Consider the following 16414-nt stretch of genomic DNA (forward strand, 5'->3'; position numbering starts at 1 on the left):
ACCGGCAGATCGTTCAAATTGGTAAATGAACGCCTCCCAAGTCATGGATCCTCTTCAATTGAGTTTTTGCATGTTATGGGAGCTGTGTGCTTCGGTTCCGGTCCCTTACACCAAGATTTTCTTGCCATCGGGTATATTCTCTATCAAATGAGGAGTCTGAAGAAGAGGTGTCGCCACACTCTTTTAGTTTCCTCTGCCCTTTCCTGGATCGGTCAGTAGAGTCAGCTTGCTGTTATGGTTGTCATAATTGGATTAATAAATGTGGGATTTGCATTCAGCATTGGAGAAACTTGATAGAACCCACTTGCAGCCAATTGTTTATGTAATGGTTTGCTGCTCTGAACCAAAAATTATTGACTCATAGTATATGGTAAATGTGCGTAAGAATACACATAAGCCTTTTACTGGTATCCTTGATTAGTATTGGATGTTTATAGTAAGTTCTTAAATGGAGATTGTTGTTGAATAATTTGAACTGTCTCATGCAGGACCAAGGGCCCTGACATAGGACTTTTGTCTTAAGGTGAAGACACCTTCAACAGAGTTTGCGCGGTCGATGGTTCATGCAAACTACAATTAGGGAAAGACCCAAAGCATGGATTTTGTTGTGTACTTTTGGTAAACTTGCCTTGTACTGTCTAAAGGTCAAATTTTGGCTACGATGATGTGTCCATTGTAGGAATTTCAACTTCTTTATTTCGATTGTCCACTAATTCATTTACAACAGATGTCAGTTGTTGGAAGGTACCCTGCTATTCAAATGCACTTTTGAATTGAACTGTGTCTCCTTCCTCAGTTGTTGTCAGCTTGTTCATTCGTCTCACCACAACATTGAATATCTTATTGGTCTGACCATCAATTCCGCCAAGCAATTATTAGTAGCCTTGTGGTCTATCCTGTCTTCAGACTGCTGAAGTTGCTGAGATATTGCTCTCATCTGTTCGTTATTAATAATCATTGCCTCTTTCTGTTCAACTTGAAACGTACTGAGACCAACACATATTTAATCAACTCGCGCTTCGCTCTGTTTTATATTGCGGTAAATCTCAGCTGTTCTTTGAGCGTTATATTTTCTATCTGCTAAACAATCTTGGTACAGTTGTTTAAAAGTCATTTCTGAGCTGTCCTCTGTTAAAGCGTCTTTAGCTGTGAGTTTCTCCATATCCCTTAGTGATTCAGTTTCTGCCATTTCAATGTTCTTGTCCTTGCTGTCCTCAATTCCTGCCATTTCACTGATATGTGTTAAAATATACGTGTCTCAATTCACAGTTTGATATCTCAAATTGCAAAATATTGCAACCCAAGAAATAAGATAGTCATTAAATAATATCTTAAGGCATATAAATCCCAAATCACAGCTTTTATGTGTGACCCAAGACAACAAATAGTGCAGCTTTTAATGAAAGCTACTATTGCAGCTTTTTATGAAAACTGCTACTTTGTGTATGAAATAACAAACAAGACAAAATCAAAAGGGACAGAACTTGGACAGATACTAAATGACACAATACATCAATAAAATGCTTATATTCAGGTCAATTCTCAATAATGAATATTTGCTTATTTTTTAAGGCGGCCATTTTGAAAATAGCCGCAATTTTGTATTTCAAAGATAGATCAAAACAAAATCTTGCTAAGTTCACTCAGTCATTCAAGTATCTTGATTTTTGTGCTTCCAGCATCAAATCCACTGTGGTTTGTGCAATACTGGAAAATATTTTAGAACGTACGGCAGCCATCTTGAAATAAGCCGCCATATTGAATTTTGAGGGTGGGTCCATAGCTAATATTGCTCAGTATACAAAAATGTACCATCATGCAAAAATTGGTACTTTCCTCATTATTTGAGCAATTTTTTCACCGATCGGCCGGACTAAAAGGGGAACTAGCACAGGTGAAATAAGTCGTAAATATTGAGATCATGCAACACGTGTTTGTAATTGATTTTTTGTTGTTGAAATTGGTTTGATATAGGTTTCAGAAATGATAGGTACAGACTGATCTTTAAAATAGGGAAGTATTTTCGAGTGAACTATTTTTGATGAAGGATATATTGCCAAAGTGATGGCATCGAGATCTTTGTTGGCAATGGAAAGTTTTAGAAAGGATCTATTCTCTTCGTTTATTTTTTATTCTTTTCTGATGCGAACTGGTTTGAAAAGTCTGTTACTTGCAATATCCGAAATTATAGCTGTAAGTTAGGATTGGTTTGAACGAGGGTTTGTTAAGTTTTAAGTTAAACGATATTCGTATGTCGTCTTATGCCGAGTTTAATTTAACCTCCATGTTCATTGTAAAGAACATACTTTGTTTTTATTACATGCAGTTTTTATTCGTCCTTACCTGTGCGCAAGACGTTTTAACTACCTCTTAAATGATCTAGGTTCTAGTGCTACAAATAGTCTTTTTATTTGACAGCAGTCATCTGACGTGCATGCAAGATTATAAACGATAGTAACTTTTAATGTTAATGAGCGTTCCTGATGAAGGTAAACCAGAAAAGCGCTTCGGACACATTACATTAATAACATGTTGTTTTCAAATTTTGATTTAAAATTTTAATTTACTGCATAATGATTGCAGTTATTTAACAGCGTGGATGGACAGGAAGTTTTAACCAACGTCAAATGTACAATTTATATTGCTGAACTACATTGTGAAACCATAATATATCAATTCCAAGTGTGAAAAGTGTAATATTGTTGAAAATTTTAAATTGACATTTCAGGAGCTTATCCTGTGGATATTCTTCCTAAAAAAAGTTTGTGAGTGTGAGTAATTCATACACATTCCAGAGACAAAGTAATGGCCATGCACAGTCTGAGCTTTAGCATCCTTATCAACTGGAAGCAACAGCATTTTTATCAGAAAACTAAAAACATGATGAACTTTTAAAATCTTTTTGTACCGCTGTAGTTATGCTATGAAAGTTCGAAGTACATGTACCAGACCGTACAATTTTGCTTGTAAAGCTATCAAAGAATATGAATGCCGTAAAAACAGTATCAAAATCCAATTAGTTTTACATTGGTTAAACTGAGATAATTACATTATTAAACATGTTTTATAGTTGTATGGATTTACATTTTGTGTGATTGGATGAGTTATATATGTTCCTGAGGTTTTTTGACATGTTTGTTTACCAAATAAGTAGATATGTCTAGACATGTCGATTGTTTGCTAGACATGGCTGCACAAAAGCAATGACATAGAATCTTCATTGAAGGAATATAACAGTTGTATGCGTATATAGATTTAAAACCGACAGACATTCCGAAATGTTTGGTAGCAGTGGAACCCTGTTGACATACTAGAAGGTTACGTATTTTTGAATCCCTATGAAAACATGTTTGACCAATCTGATTTCCGGGAAAACTTTAAAGATTTAGTTCTGCATATAATGATCATCACCAATGAAGGAAATAATATATGGACTGTAATATTCAAAGAAATGTAGAGGAGTGTAAAGTGAAGTTGAACCTTCCACCATAATAAAATTCTGCATACTTTTGATCACAAACAAACCAAGCTGTCAAACTTTGAAAGAAAGGCTTAAATTTGGAGATAGAGTCACCAGATGTCATAGCAATACACGTCTCCCTGTGATAGAATGAAACATCAAACATACAATTAGAAACGTCCGAAACACTAAAAATCAAGATAATGAGAAAAAAGAAGGAATTGACGAATAACTCTAAGATTTATGACGATATAACCCAGAGAAATCTTGGACTGTTAGCAAGACTAAGTAGGAACGAGATGTTAAATACTGCTTTGTTCTACAAAAGGTGTAAATTGTAAATTGGAACAGTGAACAAAGAATCAAATTTTAATTTTTTCTATTATGTAGACAAAAAAAAAAAAAAAAAACAACAACCCAGTTCTCTCGGAACAACATCATTTTATAAAATTTGTATTCAGAAAGAAAAATTGCTAGTTCGAATGAAAACCTTTTTCTTTCACAAAGTTGCCTTTACAAAGAACAACATGACCTATGTTAGGGTCACTTAGAAAACTGCTACAGCATTGAAGAATGGAATATCCACAAGAAGAGATGGATTTTCGGGCTACTTTTTCAAATTCCTTTAGAGAGATCTTGGACCATTTACTTATTATTCTATGGATAAAAGTCTAAACTTTTTCTTCTTCAGATTTTAAGTTATCAGATTGTCTTACTTGTATAAAAAAAGAAGGAACAGATGATTTTGAAAACGCATTTACTCTGTTGACTGGTTCTTTTTATAAAATGCATTAAAATGATTAAAATTGGATTATAGGTGTGCAGATTGTTCAGTACTTTTTACAAATTTAAAGTGATAAACGTTGTGAAGACCGACAATTTTTCCAATCTTGCGAAAAGATGCCGACAAGGAAACACACTCTCCCCTAATTTGTTTATAATTGGTGCAGCTTAATTATCCTTCAAACTTAAGTCCATCCCCAATATGTACGGTATTCTCATCAATGACAATTAAACAGTACTTAGACAATATGCAGATGATGATTTTCTTACTTAAGATGGTAGTGAGACATCAGTACAAGAAAGCCTCAAATTTTGTTTTATGTCTTTTTACATGTAATCCTTATTAAAAAAAAATGGACATATCAAAGAATGAGCTGTCTGGATTGGTAACAAAAAAAATTCTGGTCACATATGTTCTTATTACAATCTTATGTGGTCACGAACAAAGTAAAGACTTTTAGGACAACATTTTTCTCTTGATCTAAATTATATTCTTTTATATATTATAATGTTGTCTATACATTGCAAAGTTAAGTACAAAGTAATGTGTTCCAAAATTTTTAGTATTGGATATTTAAAACTTTATACGAGTGTCTGAATATCCTGTTTTTATAAGACGAAAAATAAAGGCAACAGTAGTATACCGCTGTTCAAAACTCATAAATCCATGGACAAAAAACAAAATCGGGGTAACAAACTAAAACTGAGGGAAACGCATTAAATATAAAAGGAGAACAACAACACAATATTAAAATGTAACACACACACACACACACACACACACACACACACACACACACACACACACCCACACACACACACACACCCACCCACACACCCACACACCCACACACACACACACAGAAACGGACTAAGACATATCAACTGTTGTTGACAATCGAGAGTCGAGTCTATAGTTAAGACATTTAGATTAGAGACCATCTCAATAGAGTAAAATAGTATTGTCAGATTTCCTATCGAAGGTCGGTGGTTTTCCCCGGGCACTCCGGCTTCCTACACCAATAAAACTGATCGCCACGAAATGGCCTAAATGCGGTGCTTAAAAGTTGCGTTAAACACCAAAAATCAAAATCAATCAAAAGAGTAAAACTCATAATTTATTTACTCGATACAATAATTACTTTTCACCTTGGTACACAGGCGCGGATCCAGCTATTTTGAAATAGGGTAGTTTAATAGTTATAACAAAATGTGTTAATACAATGTTTGTACATCCGGCCCATTGGACCTATAAGTCACTTTAAAAATATAAATCTGAACATCATTTCATAGTAAAGTCCTGTAATTCAATTATTTACATAGATGAATTGTCTGCGTGTTTTAAACGCTTGTTAAATATATTTAGCTGTTCTTTTTGGAAAATAGATCAATTGTTCACAGTGTGACTGTGATACAAAAGAGGGACGAAAGATACCAAAGGGACAGTCAAACTCATAAATCTAAAACAAACTGACAACGCCATGGCTAAAAATGAAAAAGACAAACAGAAAAACAATAGCACACACGACACAACATAGAAAACTAAAGAATAAACAACAAATGTTTCTTTGGTTGAGTAAAGTTCATTTCGAAGTTCATTATATAGCTCGCAGTTAAAAAGGAATTGAATTTCACTTTCAATATTATTTTTGCTACATTTTTTACATAGCCTGCTGTCCTCAGGTTCGCCACTTAACCGTCCTGTTTCAATTCTTAGAGGTAGAATTTCGCATCAAACTTGAGCCAACATTGAAAGTTTCGTATGTTCGCAGTTTTGGATATTTATTTAAGTTTGTAAACCAATCAAGTCTATGCTTTTCAAGTAGTGATGATTTCGCGTTATATTTATCACAATGGGAACAAATTGTGCCACTCTACTTGCCGACTTGTTTCTTTATTATTATGAGGCTGACTTCATGCAGGAACGTCTTAGGAAGAAAGATAAGAAGTTAGCGATATACTTTCAGCTATATAGATGATGTTCTTTCACTAAATAATACCGTTAAATTGGCCTCATATCTTGACTTACATCTAGAAATTGACAATGAGGGTCGGTTGAAAACAACTTTACGACTAAAGAGATGATTTCAGATTTCCAATTGTAAACTTTCCATTTCTAAGTAGCAACATTCCAGCAGCACCTGCATACGGAGTATATATATCTCCCAATTGATACGATATTCCCGTGCTTGCATTTCCTATCATGATTTTCTTGATAGTGGGTTGCTGCTCACAAGGAAGCTATTAAACCAAGAGTTCCAAATGGTGAAGTTGAAATCATCCCTTCGTAAATTTTACGGACGCCATCACGAGTTGGTTCACCGTTATGGAATAACCGTTTCACAAATGATATCGGATATGTTCCTTACGTCGTAACTACAATCCCCTTCCCTTTCATGAATGTGACCTACCGAATTAGACTATTTACCGGATTTGTTATCACATAAGCAACAATACGGGTGCCACATGTGGAGCAGGATCTGCTTACCCTTCCGGAGCACCTGAGATCACCCCTAGTTTTTGATGGGGTTCGTGTTGCTTATTCTTTAGTTTTCTATGTTGTGTCATGTGTAAAATTGTTTGTCTGTTTGTCTTTTTCATTTTTAGCCATGGCGTTGTCAGTTTATTTTCGATTTATGAGTTTGACTGTGCCTTTGGTATCGTTCGTCCCTCTTTTATCACAACTTTTCCTATTATGAAAAGTTTCCATAACTTCAATGTTTGTCATTATAGTTTTTATTTCTGACGACCAGTTGTTAGAGCATACGGTATAGTCCCATTGGAAAATACGTTTGCAAACCCTTGAATTATTCATTTTCAACAGTCTATTCCAGTAATTCATCATGTTGAGCCATCGTCGTTCCTTAGAAGGTAACCATATGATATCACCCTCTATTGTCAGTTTTGCTGCAAATTTGTGTACTCCAAGAAAATATTTAATTGTTTTGTTTTGTATATTATCGATGTATGAGAAGTCTTTGTATCCCCAAACTAAGGAGTTAAAGTCTAATACTGGTACTACACAAGAATTATATAGTTTCGCAAGTGTCTTAAATCCAAATTCCTTAAGATTGTGAAGTTTTGAGATCATGGCTCCTAGAGCACGTCCAGCACCTTTTGCGAGATTTTCTGCGTTTGATGCTTTTTTCTCCTTGAAAAGTACTCCCGAATATTTGTACTGACTTGTAACCTCAAATACCTTGTCTCCAATTTTGAACTGGAAAGAAGTACGCTGTCGGCTACCTGATCTAAAATGCACTCATTTGAATTTATCTGTATTTATCAGAACTCGCCACCGTTTACACCAGTCATGCAGTTTATTCAACATCTTTCGCATATCCTTCTCGTTGTATGCTAGTAGTACAATGTAATCTGCGTACAACAACGTAGACAGTTTGTGGTCGTCGATATTTATACCAAATTCTAAATTGTTCACTACTTGCACAAAGTCATTAATGAATATTTGAAAAAAAAGTTGGCGAACGATTGTCTCCCTGTTTAACACCAGAGTTACAAACAAACCAATCCGACATCTTCTGATTTACACGAAAACTAGCTGTTATGTAAGAATAAATGTTTTTGATAGAATTGTACATTTTGCCGTCGATATTGTTCAATAAAAACTTGTAAAGTAACATATCCCGGTCAAGCTTTCTTTAGGTCCACAAAAGTTGCAATTACATTAGCTTTGTTACGAAGAGAACATATGTGATCTTCACATGAACAGTGTCTCCTGGATCCAATTTTCTCATCAGCAAGAATCTCAGTATCGTCTAGAAAGGTCGATAGTCGGTTATATATGAAGGGGGTCTCATTTGTGGGTTCTGATCCGGGATCCCGATTACTGTTTTGACAGATTCCCGTATCCTGCTTTTACTATGTACGTAAGCACTTCTCATTTCTTTGTAATTTCCCGTGCCCTGCTAGACTTCATTTCCCGGTTTTACGGCACAATAATTTGATTTTCACTTGTCACGCTAACACAAAATCGGCAATCCCGCGTCACGCTTAGACCCCAATGAGACCTACTATGAAGTCACTGTACAGCTTAGATATAAAAGACAATAAGCTTATTCCTCGATAATTAAGATTGTCCGATGAGGGATCCTTCAATATCGGAAAAAATAACTGCTTTTCTCCAGATTGACGATATACAACTGGGGTCAAAAATTACTTGAAAGAGATAGCGAATCATTTTAAAGACATTTGGAAAGGAGTAGGTCCTGTAAGGACCGATTTTGTCCGCAAATTTCAGGTTCATCTGACGAAAGATTTTGACCACTTTTTAAACACTTAAGTGTCTATTTTATTTGAATCAATTAGTTTATGTGAAAGATTTTAACTGATTTAGTCATAAAAAACGCACCAATTCAAGCTGAAATATGAAAAATCTACCAAATATGCCGAAAAATGTCACTTTTCAGATGGTTTTTGTCAAAAATGAAAGTGGCCACATCCGTGTTCATCCTCAACCTTTATATGTGTTATGTACTATTATAAAATACAACTTACATTTCAATATTAAGGATGAACACGAATGCGGTCACTTCCGCTTTACACGAAAACCGTCTAAAATTTGACTAAAATGCTAGAATTGTGAAGATTTCAGTAATTTATCATGACTTAATGGTGCTAGTAACCGATATATGTGCAATGTATTGTCAAAAACAGTCCATATTTATGTAACAGAAGCATTTTATTGTCCAATAAATAACTAAAAGTTTACATTTTAACAATTTTGTAAAACTGCTATATTTTGGCGCCAAAAAGGGGTCTTACTGGACCTACTCCTTTTAAAACTTCGTACGGTATTTGATCAATCCCTGTTGATTTTCCATTTTTTGCACTTTTGATTACAGTTTCTATTTCCTCAAGTGTAATATTACCATTTAATTCTTCGTTGTCATTGTATAAAGGATCCGATATTATATCCTCTAATACTGTTTTATGTGATAATGCATACCTATAAAATTCACTGTTGAAATCCTTTTTCGACTTATCATTATTATACCAATGTTCAAAGTCTGATTTCCATTTTACAAGAACACTTGTTTCAACAATCAAGATTTTGCCTTTAGTATTGTATATTTTCATTGGAATCAAATTGTTTTTTCGTGGTCTTAGCCTAATAATTTTTTCCCAGAATTCATTTTGATTTTACGTTGTCATGGTTTCGATATCAATACTGGACGATTGTCGATGCTGTCTTTCACATATTTGTAGTTGTTTAAGATCGAATATTGTTTGTGCAGATTTGAAATCTAATCTTAGTTTTGATTTTGACGCTAGCTTTTCCTTTGAATTTTAAGTTTCCTTAGTTTGCATTTTATTCCATAATATTATAAGTTCGTCGTTCCAAAACAGTTTATTCATTTTAAGGCGTTTTCTGGTATTTGTGCTTGTACAATAACGTAGAATTTTATCATTCATCTCATCGATTATGGCATCGCAAAGTTTTGAATATATTTCGTCTATGTTTTTTTTTGCTTCCCTTGTTCTATTTGCGTTATACATGACTGCAGTGCAAGTTTCCAATAAATCATTAGGAATTGACTTTAGTTGGTAACGTTTATTTTCAACACTCTCCCGTGGAACTTGTGATTTTGTTGAGTATGTACATGTAGTTTTAAATTCTGCCATTAACACCGCGTGATCTGAAACTTAACTTCGTTCACCAAGCAACGAAAACAAATTTGACAGTTCAACAATCGTTGTTATAACTTCAAACGAAACTAATTGTTCAAGAACAACACGCGGAACACATATGTAATCCACTACTGATTTTCCTCTTCCGGGTATATAAGAAAAAATATCTTTTGGACATCGATTCTACCAATTAATACACACTTTTTTTTGTTTCATTTGAAAATTCGAAGAATGCTTTTCTGTGTTGAAAAGTCCTGGGAGGAACGGTTCTTTGTAGTATCAAGTTCGGTAAAGTCGTTCAAGTTTCCTTTTCGCGAGTTAAGGTCACCACAAACAAATATAGCATCACAGCTATAATGTACGTAAATGTTAGATGTAATTTGAGCGAAAAATCCCTTCGAGTCCCGACCACAGACGAAAATTTCTGGTGGTAGCTAGATAACAAGAAAAGCACAAGAAAGCTATATTCTATATTTGTTGACGTAAATTTAGCACAGAGTATTCCTTCGTAATACACATCTATTGCTTCATATTTGTATTCCTCAAGTATCAATTGTTTAATTAGTAGTCCAACTCCACCTAACGCTTTTGGTGCATACGATGTATTTTATTTATATTATGTCCTTTCCATGTATAACCGTCTACTGCAATTTTATTATTTTCTTTCAAGTACGTCTCACATATGCTTAATATATCCACATTAATGTTTTCAACAATTGCTTTCCGTAGTAAATTATTATTTAAGGTCCAACTGCAAACATTCAAATGTCCTAAACGTACAGTTCCTTTTAGCCGGGATGTGTCCTAAACTAATTCCTGTTGTGTTTCCATTTCTACATTGTCTATAATTTTGGTCATTTTCAGTGGGTTTTTTTAAGATTCGGCCATTTCCTAATATCCTATAAGATTTGCCTTGTGTAAGTTCTAGCGTTTGTTTCTAATTTAGCCTTTCTGCGTATAATTTTGCTCCCTATATGAACACTCGACTGTGATTATTACGAAGTGTCATAATTTTTTGTTCACATTACATTACTGATCGAATCATCGTGCCCGCTAGGTAAGTTTTTGTCATTTATGGGATTACATACAGACTGTTTATCATTTTCAACTTCACCGAAACGGGTCGTAAGTAGTTGAACAGAATTCACCAATTCGTCTTTACACGTAGATTCTCTTGCCATATCTATATCAGATTTAAATTGACAAAGTTGGAATTCCTGTTTGTTTTACACTAGTCTTATTGCGGCCCTTTATAACTTGCTGTTCGGTGTGAGCCAAGGCTCCGTGTTGAAAGCCGTACTTTGACCTTTACTTGTTTTCTTTTTAAACCTTGTGACTTAGATGGATAGTTGTCTCATTGGCATTCATACCTCATCTTCTTATTTATATGCAAATATGCAACAAAAGGAAAAATGTGTCTATACAATATATAAAGTTCCTTAATGATCTGTGTCTATAAAAGTTGTGAAAAGCAGAAACATCTCATTCGTTTTGTCAATTTTCTCATTAACACCCAATTTTTCAAATACTAGAAATAAGAAACATTACGATATGGCGTACACCAAATGTGTTCCTGGCATGTGACAGACACATTAAATGTGAGATTAAACTAAGTTTACTGTTTAATGTATTGGACTTAAAATCTGGATTAGAAGATTATCAAAAGTGTTATGCAAGAACTGATTAATAATACAAATCAGTACTTTTTTTTTACTTTGCTTGCATGTCTTCTTATAAATGAAGGCATCCAGCAAACATACCCAGTAAAAGACGTCTTAATAATTTTGATAGACTCAAGGTGTGAATTTGGTATTCCCTACGACTAGGGGGTAGTATAGTCAATATACATGTATTATGTCAAAATTTACGACGAAGAACCTTTTTTTATAGTGCTACTAGATATACCCCTCCCCCGGAGAGTATACAGATATAGTTTGCAAAGTGAACAATGTGTACGGTATAAAATGTGTTTAATATACTCTAATTACTACGTTAACGATCTGACTTCTAGCAAAATAAAATGGACGGGACACAAATGAAAACTATGACAAACGGCACATACTTAAAAAAAAGCACGGCAATATCTATTATCTACAATGTGAATAGTTTGTGTTGAATGGTATTTATTGTATGATGCTATTACACGATAAAAGTTCTGAAAGATAAATTTGTAACCATTATAACCCTCGAAGAGAAAAATGAAATGTCACACATGAAAAATGAAACACATTCAAATTTATGTAACGGGTGCTCTTTGCAAAATCGGCAATATAAATTCTGATATCATCGGTTGAAAAAACCCACATGTAAAATCCAATAGAAATGAAAACGCGTAGATGTAATATGAGCTTAACGAATTCGGAGATCTATATTTTAATTACGCTTGGTATGTCTAGATCTTGATTTATATATATATAAAAAGAAGATGTGGTGTGAATGTCAATGAGAAAACTCTCCACAAGAGACTGACAGTACCAACTATAGGCTTGTTTGATGTTTTGCAATTTCGTTTTAGAAAACCATGAGTTTTGCTACATTTAAAAGTTATATCCTTTATACTTTTGTTACTTGAAACAAAAATATCCTGTATAGTTTTGTCTCATTTTAGATTTGATTAAACAAATAGTATTTACAAAATGATACAGGTTATAATGTATAGTTATGGAGGATGTTATAACATGTTATTGATTGTTGTACTCGTGAAGGATAGTACTTTCTGTGCATTTGTCAGGATAAAGGCCTTGAACTAAAGTCCTATTCTCCCTTTGCTGATACCGCCTAATGTTTATTGCAGTCACTTTGCAATTTGAAAGGCATATATATGATACTGTCGTCAAATAACGTTTTCTATGGTTTTAGGTAGTACGCTAGTTCCAGACATTAGACCGGTTCTAGGAGACCTTGATGCAGACCCGACGTGACATTGTTTGGTGACTTTCCATCCATGAAAACCGTTTTGTGCTATTTGAAAGGAAAGCAGATATCCAAATTAATGTAAGTCAATTAAATTCCATAACAGTTTTATTTTTTTAAAAGTTTTAAAAATGTGTTTACTACTTGTATGTTTTGACAGATCTGTTCGGTCGTTTTTGTTGTCTGAAACTGATATTTTCAGATTAAAGAAAGTAATTATGCTTCGAATTATCGTGCTTGTCGAAAGCTATGTTGGAGATTGTACAGGATGTTTTTTTGAAGATTCAGAAGATTCATTCTGTGTTTTTTTTCAAAAGATGTTTAATTAAGTGCTATGAAATTGGCCTGATTTTCATAGCTTTATGCATTTCATACTTTTTTAAGACTGGTGCAACATTAGCTTGCTTCGAATATTTCAAGTGATTTTTTAAACAGACATTTGTAATGATTAATGCTTTTTGTCATTGCATTCCTTAAAAAAATAAGACTCATATTATCCGGGCCTGTTGCATTTCAGGATTGACTTTGTCCAGAAGCTTTATCACTGAGCAGTGCGTGTTTTTTTCTTTAAGAGAAACTATTCCTGATTTATATGTTCTAACTTGTTTTAATAACAATAACAACACATAACCCAGAAAGTTAAACATTTAGTAACATGAGTCACACAAAAAAGTGTGGTAGGGACAGAGATGATTCAGAACGATAAGCAGTGCCTGTTTTACACGTGGTTCCCGTGATGGTGCTCATTCAAGTTAAAATCTGGAATAAGTCTGGGAAAATTGATAAGGCATGTTGAATATATCACTGGTCATCATTGACACATATATTTCATGACGGTCAACCAAATCATAATGTCGTCCGTAAAATGAAGGAATCAATTTAACTTTACGATCTGGAACCTTTGTTGTCAATGCTTCCCTGTAAGCAATATTCATCTATCAAGGACGTACATGAAAGGAAAGTCCTTGAATAATAAATCTGGAGATATATATTCCACAATGAGGCGCAACTGGAATGCTGCTTCACAGAAAAGGAAAGTTCGCAATGGAAAAATTTAAATTACCTCTTTTGAAGTAAATTCAGGTTTTCAGCCGACACTCATTGTCAATTTCTATAGGTAGGTCAAGATATGACACAGACTAAACTATACGTGTAATATCCTTTATAATAACTTCATTTGGAGAAATGCAGCCAACTTATTTTTTAGTGAAACAACATCATCTAGATAGCACAAAGCGAAAATTTAATGTTATTGTCAGCCTCTATTCATTTTTCTTGATAAGCTTCTGTATGAAATCTGCCATATTAGGATAAAGGAACAAGTCAATCAACAAGAGGGTCACAGAATATGAAGTGTCTGTTCAAAAACATGTCCCCAAAACGTAGCAAATATGGGATCAATGACAAAATAGTATGACATGTCTGTTTCTAGAACTTTAGCCCTTCACTTTTATGGCATAAAGTTAGATTAAGTTTTTCACTCTTTCAAAATTGAAATCAGGCCATCCAATGTAACTTAAAAAACAGTTACATTTAGAAAAGTGTCAAACATGACGGTCAATGATAGCACGTGTGTGACCCAAATATCTCGCTTCCTTGCTATTGAGTTCGATGCACATATTTATATCAATAAAAATTTATTTTACTAGTCTGTTATATTGCCCTATACATGATTATCTGATGGTATATATCTAATACACCATTAAAATAAATTAAGAAAAGCCCAAAATCCTGATGTTAAAAAAAAGATTGTCCTGTCCTGTATTTCATGTTTGCTAATCGGATTCAATTTTACCTTTGAGTCAAATCCTAAGATAATACTATTGTATTACCAGGTATTTGGTGCAATATTATTGTATTACCAGGTATTTGGTGCATGTTAGTGTAGAAGGTTATTGCAGATTGATAGCACTCAACTATTTTGGTATTCGTTGAGATTAATCAAGGTAGACACTCGGGATGGATTCAATCGAGTGCGTCCCCTCAACGGGACAAACGTAAATATTTATTACAGTATTATCTCAAATCAGTAACGCGCCTGAAATTTGAGTTGATTTGCCAGTTTCAAGAAGCGGTATCTGATTGACAGTCATTTTTGATTGCATGTGCATGGGATGAACGTTGGAACTTTCCCCACCAGCACGAGAACTTTAGCAAGAATGTTATATTTATTAGACATGCGACTTATTTTTGCGTATGTCAGTTGTACATTCTATATAAAATACAATCATGCATTCGACTCAAATCAATTACTGTAGATGAACTTCAAACAAGAGAGTACATATACTGGTGACCTAAATAACGCCACTTAAAATAACAATAAATTGGTCTTCAACCAATGACTTAGCTTCAATCTGTAACGATATAAATCCCTACTTTGAATATTTACGAGGATTATCACTATGAAAATATAAACAAACTGTGAGTATCTCCTCCAAAAAACACTCACAAAAAAATAAAAAACAAAACAGCACCCTTTAGAACACCCTAACTGAAAATGAAAACAACCCCAAGGCAACTCAGATTGAAGCTTGACTTATGTAGCACAAAATTTTAACAGTTTAATCATGTACTTCTGAGTGATAAAAAAACTCCAACCACTTCAAAAATGGGTCATTATCATTATGTTCAGCAACCTATATAAAGTTTTAGAGCGCTTTAACTGCCAAAAACATCCCAGTCCTTCAATGATTAATGTACAAAATAAGTAATGAATGAGTAGTACATTTTAGAATTAAAAGTTCATATAAAGAAATGACATTCATGAACACAAAAATCCTAACTCTTAAGTTTGTATAATCCACAGCTGTAAAATGAAGATGCAAAGTGTATATAATCACTAGTATAATGAAGATCAAAGACGCATATTATCCCTAATGAAAAAGATTGCAAGGGATGTTATTCAAAAAATTAGTTTATATATATATCCATATTCATGTATACAAAAACTTCCACAATATCAATTTAAAAAAACTGATTGAAATATCCAGATTTTCAGCTTGATATGACAGTGAATTCAAACTATAATGTATACAAAGATTGAGAAAGTAGTTACATCAACATGGTCATTCAAAGTGAAAACCAAGGGAAAACATCGAATTCGCTCTTAAGAGCTCGTGCAATTCCATCAGTTTATGTTTGTTACCTTCACCGAATTATGAGATTTGAGCATCGATACATTATGTTGCCTTAACGTAACATCAAGTTCCAAAATGCAGACAACTACAATTGCATGACAACTTTGTCAATCAAAGTGTAAACAAATTGAAAAAATGATAATGTTGATCAATGTTGGCTTATTTTGGAGTTCGTGCAATTCCTCCAGTTTTTTGTTTGTCATCATGATTGATTTATGAAATTTGAACATCGGTACATTCTGTTGCCTTAATATAACATCAACTTCCAAATGTAAACAATTACAAATGCTATTTTACAATAATGATTGTCTGTGATTTCCGGGTGCTTTTAATTATGCTAAATTCCATTTTTGTATGCTGCTATGTGGGAAATATGATCTTGCAAGAACACATTGTCCCGTAAAGTCTACTGTAGAAGCATTCTGAATTTGGTAGTCATTGTTTGTAAGATTATAACAAAATAATTTAAGTTCTA

General features: G+C 33.8%; 1 protein-coding gene and 1 long non-coding RNA gene across 3 annotated transcripts in view; one reads left to right on the top strand and one right to left on the bottom strand.

Moving 5' to 3' along the window:
- LOC143048351 (uncharacterized) overlaps window positions 1-12914 on the top strand; it is a 51318-nt gene extending 38404 nt beyond the window's left edge. Inside the window, exon 3 of the long non-coding RNA XR_012969801.1 lies at window positions 12749-12914. This is a non-coding gene — a long non-coding RNA (uncharacterized LOC143048351). The remainder of the gene's footprint in view (window positions 1-12748) is intronic.
- Window positions 1-16414, bottom strand: part of LOC143048350 (uncharacterized) — a 172112-nt gene that overhangs the window by 81304 nt on the left and 74394 nt on the right. The window lies entirely within an intron of this gene.

Source organism: Mytilus galloprovincialis, chromosome 10 (assembly GCF_965363235.1).
Source record: "Mytilus galloprovincialis chromosome 10, xbMytGall1.hap1.1, whole genome shotgun sequence".
NCBI classification, from domain to species: domain Eukaryota; kingdom Metazoa; phylum Mollusca; class Bivalvia; order Mytilida; family Mytilidae; genus Mytilus; species Mytilus galloprovincialis.